Source organism: Alexandromys fortis, unplaced genomic scaffold (assembly GCF_014885135.2).
Source record: "Alexandromys fortis isolate MF-2015 unplaced genomic scaffold, M_Fortis_MF-2015_v1.1 scaffold_22, whole genome shotgun sequence".
Classification (NCBI taxonomy): domain Eukaryota; kingdom Metazoa; phylum Chordata; class Mammalia; order Rodentia; family Cricetidae; genus Alexandromys; species Alexandromys fortis.
The window spans coordinates 15,347,046-15,356,514 of record NW_026067900.1 but is presented as its reverse complement, the minus strand read 5'-3'; the positions used below and the strand labels follow the sequence as shown (position 1 = coordinate 15,356,514).

Sequence of the window (9,469 nt, the reverse complement as noted above, 5' to 3'; positions counted from 1 at the left end):
ACACCCAATTAAAATTTAAAAACTCCTTTCATTGTCTTATTACTTTAACTAGAACCTCAAGTAACATATTGAATAGACATGGAGAGAGTGGACCATTTTGTCTTCTTCCTGATTTTAATGGAATCACTTTGAGAGTTTCTCCATTTAGTTTGATGTTGGCTGTTGTCTTTCTGTATAATATCTTTATTATGTTTAGGTATGTTCCTTGTATCTCTCCTCTCTCTAAGACCTTTATCATGAAGGGATGTTGTATTTTATCAAAGGCTTTTTCAGCATCTGATGAGATGCTCATGTAGATTTTTTTCAATTTGTTTATATGGTAGATTACTTTGATAGATTTTTGTATGTTTTTGTAGATTTTTGATGTAGGCTGCATCACTGGGATGAAGCCTACTTGGTCATGGGATACAAATAAGAAAAGAAGAAGTTAAATTCTCACTATTTTTGGGTGATATGATAGTGTACATAAGTGACCTCAAAAATTCTATCAAGGAACTTCTACAACTCATAAACACCTTCAGTAATGAAGAAGGATACATGATTCACTCAAAAAAAATCAGTAGCCTTCCTTTATACAGATGATAAATGGGTTAAGAAAGAAATCAAAGAAATATAACCCTTCACAATAGTCACAAATAATGTAAGAAATCTTGGAGTAACTCTAACCAAACAAGTGGAAGACCTGTATGACAGGAACTTTAAATTTTTGAAGAAAGAAACTGAAAAAGACACCAGATAATGGAAATATCCATGCTCTTGGGAAAATAGAATTACCATAGTAAAAATGGCAATCTTTCCAAAAGCAATCTACAGATTCAATTCAATGTCCACAAATATCCAAGCAAAATTCTTCACAGACTTCCAAAGAACAACGTTCAACATCATACATAATAGAACCATTGACAAAATTGCTATTCCTTTAAAGGCCTAGAAAAGTATATTTGTTAGCTAATACACCCTATTCAAATCCTAAGTTATTATGAAGGATTAGTGGTATAGTCTGTAACCATTGTGTATTTAAAATATTGCTAACAGATTTGTATGCATTGGAAGTATAAAATGTACCCTAGATTTTGTAGATTTAGTTGCAAAACATGAAAGTTCTTATAATACTTTTCCCTGTTTTTGAAAGTAGGTTTTTTTCTTACATAATATATCCTTACTCCTTTCCCCCCTTCATCTCCTTCTAGTTCCTCCCAACTTTCCCATCTATCCAGATTCACCTGCTTTCTGTTTCATTAGGAAACATACAGGCTTCTAAGGGATTATAATGGAATATGATAAAAAACTAATACATTAGGAGGAAACAAACAGAAGGAGAGGATCCCAAGAATAGGCACAAGAAGCAGATATAGATGCAGAAATGCACTCGTTTGCACACACAGAAATCCCATGAAAACACTAAACTGGAAGTTTATAATATATACGCAGAGGACCTGTAGGCTAAAAAGAAAGAAGAAACATACAAAAATAAAATAAAATTAAAGTTAAAAATAAGATTTTTAATAAAAGGAGAAGCCCTGGCACTACATTGTGAGACAAAAAACCTTTAAAGATGCCATTGAATTCAGTTTTTGTTTGCCATCTACTGCTGGGCCTGCAGCCAACCCTGAAAAGTAGTCTGTTTCGCAGTGTGACTCCCTGAGGAAAACTAAATTTTCATTTGCAAGGGGTTTATCAACTGAAGATAGCTTTGGGTTAGGGAGGGGGCTCTGTCCACTTCTCCTTTCGACTCTAGGAGTCCATCTGGTGCAGACACATGCAGGTCCTGTGCTTGCTGGCTCGGTCTTTATGAGTTCAGGTGTGCATCACTCCTTTTTGACTTAGATGGCCTGCATTCTTGGTGTTTTCTATCCACTTTAGTACTTAGACTCTTTCTTCCTATCTTTCATAGGGTTTCCCTGAGTCCTGAGCAGAGTGATCTTACGGAGAAATTTCCTTCAGGGTTGAGAGTTCCAAGCTCTCTCACTCTCTTATTGGCAGCAGTGGGTCTCTGTATTTGTTTTCATCTGCTGCAGGAGGAAGCTTGTCTGAGGATGTCTGATGAAGGCTCACATCTATGCGTATGTCTACGTTTTTATTTTAGAGCAGTAGTACTCAGTTCCTTCCCAGGTCCCTGGCCCATCTATTCAGTTCTTAGTCACTCTAGCACTGTCACTCATGGGTTCCATCTCATGGAGTGGGGCTTATGTGAAATCAGATTTGGCTGGTTATCCCCTCAAGTTTTGTTTCACTGTTGTCCTAGAGTATTCTGTAGGTAGGACATCATTTAGATCACATAGTTGTGGCTGGCTTGGTGTTAACGTTTCTCTTTTGGTACCTTCTTGTACCAGAGATACTAGTATGTGGTGTATACTCTATGTAGGCACCAGTTTGATGCCACTTATTATACTAATTTATTGTTCAAATTAAAATGACAGTCTAGATCTCAGTGGTGTTGGAATGACAGTCTAGATCTTTTCCAAAGCTTGTCAGTACAACTTTTACTTTTTAAAAATAAAGTTGTTTAGAAAAGATGGTGGCTGTATAGTACTCCATTGTGTAAATGTACCACATTTTGCGGTCAATGGGCATTTAGGTTGTTTCTAGGTTCTAGCTCTGACAAACAATGCTGCTATGAACATAGTTGAGCACATGTCCTTGTGGTACAATTGAGTCTCCTTCGGTATATACCCAAAAATGGTATTGCTGTGTCTTGAGGAAGGTTGTTTCTTAATTTTTATAATGATATCTGAAGGAGCTGTCCCAGCTTGCATTCCTACCAGCAATGCAGACCCAGACACAGAAAGACAATTATCACATGCACTCACTCATAAGTGGTTTTTAAACATAAAGCAAATTACAAATTTGCTACAAATTACAATCCCAGAGTACCTAGACAACAATGAGGACCCTACGAGAGATTTACATGGATCTAGCCTACATGAAAAGTAGAAAAAGACAAAGTCTCCTGAGTAAACTGGGAGCATGGGGACCATGGGAGAGAGTTGAAGAAGAGGGGAGAGGCAGGGAAGGAAGCAGAAAAAAATGTATAACTTAATAAAAAAATAAATAAAAAAGAATTAGAAAAAAGATTGTGGCAACTTAGTGGCCAATGAGTTTATAAGAAATTACTTATGATACTGAGATCTTTCATATTTCTTTTTTTCCTAGGTTTTCCTTGATAACTTTCCTAAAATATGCTGCTAATTTTGTTGGTTTTATGAGCTATTTCTGCAATAAATTTATCAATTGTTAAAATAACCAAATACTTATTCCAAGTTATGAGATTTATTGTATTCAAATGTTTTTGAGATTTTAAAATATTATGGTGTTATGCAATATTTCTCCATCAATCTATGTTTAAGGATAATTATTATGTAACATTTTAGAAAAATTATTACTCTTCAGAGAATAATCCACACAAATGGAGTGTGAATTTTTATTTGTGACTAATTATTTTAACAGATGCTTGATACTAAACTCCCATCATTCAAAACTAATCACCTTACTTTATGTAAAGCAAAGAAACTTTTCATGCACATCAACTCCTTGATAGATTTTTATTATAAATTGCTTATTATGTCTTTATTTTCCAAAGTTAATAAAATCTACATGTACTGAAGTTTATTAAATTAGCTGAGGTAGTAAAATAGTTTTCATGAAGTAAGGTCTTTTTTTTCTGCCACGGAATAGAATCTAGAATGGTGAATTAGCAGCTATTGTTTTGCTACAGGTGAAACTTTATCTCCCTTAAAGGTCATTTTTGATGTCCTAACTGCATTTAGTAAAAAGTCTTGTAGGAAGCCATTTAATGGTTCCTTATAAAATTGGTATTTTAATAAGAAAAGGATTCTCCATTCCTCTCTCCATGCTAAGAGAAAAGGCCTCATGAGCCTTTTATGAAGGTACCCTTCTGTCAGCCAGAATCAGACTCCTTATTGTAAACTGAACCAATAATTTCCAGCATCCAAGGTGGTAATCTGATACACTTCTGCTGTTTAATCTACCCAGCCTGTAGTATCTAGTTATGGAAGCCTAAGAAGACTGATGTATCACTTATATCCAATAGGTCTAATGTTAAAGTAATGATTTGCTTTAGGTATATAACTGCTGAAGAAATGGAAACAGTCATCAAAATGTTCCAACCAAAAAAAAAAAAAAGCCCAGTACCCAAATGGTTTCAGCTCAGAATTCTACAAGATTTTCAAAAAAGAACTAATACCAATACTCCTCAAATTGTTCCACATAATAGAAACAGAAAGAACATTGCCAAACATTTTTTATGAGGCTACAATCAACCTGATACCCAAACCACAGAAAGACATTACTAAAAAAGATAATTACAGATCAATGTCACTCATGAACATTGATGCAAAAATACTAAATAAAATACTGGCAAGTAAAATCCAAGAACACATCAGAACCATCCTTCATCACGATCAAGTTGGTTTTATTTCAGAGATACAGGGTTGGTTCAACATATGAAAAATCTATCGATGCAATCCACCATATAAACAAACTGAAAAATAAAAACCACATGATCATCTCATTAGATGCTGAAAAAGCTTTTGACAAAATACAACATCCCTTTATGATAAAGGTCTTGGAGAAAGGAGGGATACAAGGAACATATCTAAACATAATAAAGGCAATATACAGCAAGCCAACAGCCAACGTCAAACTAAATAGAGAGAAACTCACAACTATTGCACTGAAATCACAAAAAAGACAAGGTTGTCCACTCTCTCCATATCCACTCAATATAGTTCTTGAGGTCCTAGCTAGAGCAATAAGATAACAAAAGAGATCAAGGGAATACAAATCAGAAAAGAAGAAGTCAAACTCTCACTATTTGCTGATGATACGATAGTTTACATAAGGGACTCCAAAAATTCTACCAAGGGACTTCTACAACTCATAAACACATTCAGTAATACAGGATACAAGATTAACTTAAAAAAGTCAGTAGCCTTCCTTTACACAGATGATAAAAGGGCTGAGAAAGAAATCAGAGAAACATCACCATTCACAATAGTCACAAATAGCATAAAATATCTTGGAGTAACTCTAACCAAACAAATGGAAGACTTGTATGACAAGAACTTTAAATCTTTGAAGAAAGAAATTGAAGAAGACACCAGAAAGTAAAAAGATCTTCCATGCTCTTGGGTAGGTATAATTAACATAGTAAAAATGGCAATCTTACCAAAAGCAATCAGCAGATTCAGTGCAATATCCATCAAAATCCCAGCAAAATCCTTCACAGACTTTGAAAGAATGGAACTCAACTTCATATGGAAAAGTCTGTTCTACCTCAATGTTCTGCGTAGCATCTCTGGTCCTATGAAAGGAAGTCTAGCCTACAGAGAGTAAACTTCAACTGTTCTCTATCTTGCAACCAACACATGTGGTGTCTTTATTAATAGTGTTTTATTATCCAGTTCTTGTGGAACACCAAATGGAATGGCAAGAGCTTGCATTGTTTTGGGGGGTCTTTAATGTATCACTGACCAAAAATTCACTTGGAGATATGTTACACTTGAAAACTAGAATTTTTGTATAGTAACCTACAGCTTCTTGGTCCATCACTATCCAGATAATTGAATTTCATTATTGATTTACTTAATAATTTTCAGTCGATAGCCAGAGGTCTACCTTCTTCATATTGAACACCATAGAAGAGACTCTTTTCATCTATATTGAACTTTTCATTTTGCTGAATAGATTGGCAGTCAATATTACTCAAATTAATAGAAACATGGAGAGTCATTAACATGAAGAGTAAATAAATATTAGTGGAAATTTCAAATAAAGTTTAAAAGTTACAAGAGGCAGTAAGAGATTCTAAGATTGAAAATTTGGATAAGAACCCAGCTAAGGGTGCAGTGATGAACACATTCCTTAGAGAACATCTAACTTTTATCTCTATCATACATTGTAATATCAAAATATGACACAAATACCCTCTTTGGAATAAAACATTGTGATGTGGGAATCCCTTCTGTATGCTGTGAATACCAATGGCTAATAAAGAAACTGGCTTGGCCTGATAGAGTAGAGCTGGGTGGGGAAAACTAAACTGAATACTGGGAGAAAGTAGGCAGAGTCAAAGAGAAACCATGAAGCTGTAGGAGTCAGATGCACAAGAACCTTGCTAGTAGGCCATGAGCCTCATGGTAAAAATATAAAATAATGGAGATGGGTTAATTCTAGATGTAAGAGCTAGCTAGCAATACATGTAAGCAATTGGTCAAGCATTGATTTAGTTAATACAGTTTCTGTGTGGTTATTTCAGGAGTCTGGGCAGCCAGAAAACAAACTAGAGGCCTTTCTACAACAAATTGGGTGCATCAACATTGTTGCAAAGGAATTTTGGCATGCATATTTGTTTACCTAGGAGAGATTTTTTGTTCACACTAGCATTCAGTAACACATTCTTATCCACAGAAATCAGGGAGGGAGACTCAAAAGAATGGAAAGCAACAACAAAAAAATACTGAGTGCTGTAAGTAGTCACTGGGAATTAACATCCATCCTTAGTTTGCTGATGCTCCCCACTCAAAGCCATTTATTAAGTTGTCTGTAAACCCAGGTGCACACATTTTGCCTAGATATACTACTTAACTTCTTTAACTAGCTTTTCTTTAGAATAATTTTTATGTAGCAGATAAAACTTATGTACCTTGAAATAAATCTTCTGGTTGAACAGCCTACCAGTGTTTGCTGGTTTGTTAGTTTGGAAACAACCAACGATATGGTATGAACACAAGCTGAAACCTCATCCTGCAACTCTTTTAAGTCCCAGAGATACATCAAGGCACAGAAATCTTGTTCTTCTGATGCTTTCATTTCAGTAGAGCCAAATTCTCTTGCAGACCTATCAGACCACTGAGCAGAAGAACGAGATGACACTAGTTGCCGAAGAAACAGTTGGGATGTATAGAAGCTACCTCATGGTATCAAAATAACTTAAAAAATTATTGGATCCTTCATCGTTTCTCATACCTATAATCCCAGTATTGAAGAGGATGAGGCAGGAGGATCACCACATGTCTGAAGCTACTTTAATCTACATAATAAGTTCCATATTAGCTTGGAGTGAGAAGAAAATATTGAGATCTTCTGTGAATGTCAAACTTTCAAATATCTTAGAACCCCCATCAAGGATAATTACATCCAATTTCTAAGCATTCCCAATCTTCTATTTTGCAGATAAAGAAATTAGTTCTCTAATGCTTTGCAATATATACACGTAACTAGACATCTTTACTTATTTTACACTATGTTGTTAGTAAAATGCAAGTACAATTTTTCCTTAGTTGTCATTTTAAAGTCCCAGACCTTGTATATATCTTGATTTATTATATAAAAATTATTTAATCATACAATTGATGATATTCTATAATTTTAATTTTCAAATATCCATTTCATTAAATTTTTATTTTACACCGAAGACCTATAAGTTCCTGCTGCTACCAAAAATTGACAGTCTGGTAGCAGTATCTGTTAGTTATTTTCAATTAAACCATTTCACTCATAATATATCACAGTAAGTGAATCTGCACAAAGAGCTTCTGATTCAGTCACAATGCAGCATCATCATTATGAGAGCATAAGAGTTCACCTCAGTCCCTGCCATGTCCCATCTCACTATAGGAAATGATTATTTTTGGATATCTAAAACTAAACAGTAAAGTGTTTTAATAAATAGAGGTATTTCATTTATTTTATGTGCAAAAAACATTAAAATAATTATCCATGCTCAATATTCATAGATAATAGCATGTTTAATATGGATTTATTCAGGGTTCAATATGGATGTGTTTATGGTGTGGACCACTTTATTCTTCTCTTGGGAACTTTTTGCTCAGGGCAAAGAATGGGGAGGATCCAAAAGTACCCCCAGATTGACAGAAAGCAGTTACTCAGTGTCTTTCCCTTTCTACATTAGTGATCCACAAGCCTGAATCGCATTTTAACCTATTTGTTACCATTTTCTTCCATTGCTTCCCTATCATCAGACATAAGAGTTGAAGAGGAACGAGCCTGACATGGATATGTAATTTTATCTCCAAAATACTAACAATGTAATGCACCCTCAATACATGTTCTTACTCATTTGGCAGAATCACTGCCATGTGGATTGCATTAACTAATCTTAAAGATAAGGGCTTTCAATTCACAGAAATTAAGAGAGTTGCAGAAAGTATCATGCTATTTCCCAGTCATTCATGCTGAGAAGAGCGTGTCACCATCTACTTCTTTATGTGAAGAATCTATATGCTTTGGACGGAACTAAATACCATTCCGTTAGAGAAAAAAAGTCCAAATGTACAAATAAAAGTACTGCATTATCTCCCTTACATGAAAATGTGAGAGTTGTACTAGCTTTGGCAGCACATATACTAAATTGGAATGATACAGAAAAGATTAGCACGGCCCCTGTACAAGGATGGCATGGAAATTTGTAAAACATTTCATATATTTGCAGTGAAAACTTCATGGAATCTTTAAGGATGATCCTAGTGAGGACTTCGAGTAATGGGGGATATGGAGTCTCAGATGACCATCTTGTAGCCAGGCAAGGCTTCCAATGGAGGGACTGGGCTGCATTCAGTTGAATTTTGGGGGTCCTGTTGTGATACCCTAACAACCCAGGCTAAACTTAGGACAGAGGGTCTCTCTCCACAAACTGATGGCAGGGGTGGGGTCCATTGCCAAGGACAACATTTGCTCAACTCATTGAATGTGGAGAGATGAAACAGTACTTTCAGGGAGCCTTCATCCTTGTGTTTTAGTCTCTTTGGTTCTGAAGGGATTCTGCAGGCTACCAAAGGAGTAAGAGAAACACTAATCCAGCCACAAAGCCTTTGACCAACAATCTGTCCTGCTTGCAATAAGTGCTGGGGCGACGGTGGTACACAACTTGTGGGAGGAGCCAACCAATTTCTGGTTTAACTTGAGGCCCATGTCATGAAAGGGAGTCTATATTGGACACTCGTTGCATGTCTAGGAACTAGAAACTGGATAGCCCAGAGAACTAGGGTAGAACCATATATGACTGATCTAAAAAAAATCAGTGAAATAATTTCTAATATTATTCTGCTATACTCATAGATCCTTTTCCAGGATTCCTCCTGTTTGTGTTTTCTTTATTGCCTCTATTTCAGTTTTCAAGTCTTAACTGTTTGAACTATTTGCTTGACCTGTTTGATTGTTTTTTTTTCTTCATTTTCTTTAAGAGTTTCATTAATTTCTTCCAATTTTTTGTTTGTATTTTCCCCATTCCTTTAAGGGGATTTTTTTATTTTATCTTTACATGTTTCAATCATTTTCAAAAAGATATATTTAAGATTGTTTACTTTTGTTTCTTCTGGCTTAGGATGATCAGGTCTTTCTGTTGTATGGTCACTAGATTCTGGAATTACCATATTGCTTTTTAGGTTCTTTAATGAAGTTTTTATTGTCATATATCCATCTCTTTCTC

At 35.3% G+C, this 9,469-nt stretch overlaps 1 non-coding gene across 1 annotated transcript; it reads left to right on the top strand.

The window, feature by feature from the left end:
- Nucleotides 1–8,363: 8,363 nt before the first annotated feature.
- LOC126491803 (U6 spliceosomal RNA) lies at nucleotides 8,364–8,469 on the top strand. Its single transcript, XR_007589468.1, has one exon. It is a non-coding gene; the product is annotated as a U6 spliceosomal RNA (small nuclear RNA).
- The last annotated feature ends 1,000 nt before the right edge of the window (nucleotides 8,470–9,469 follow it).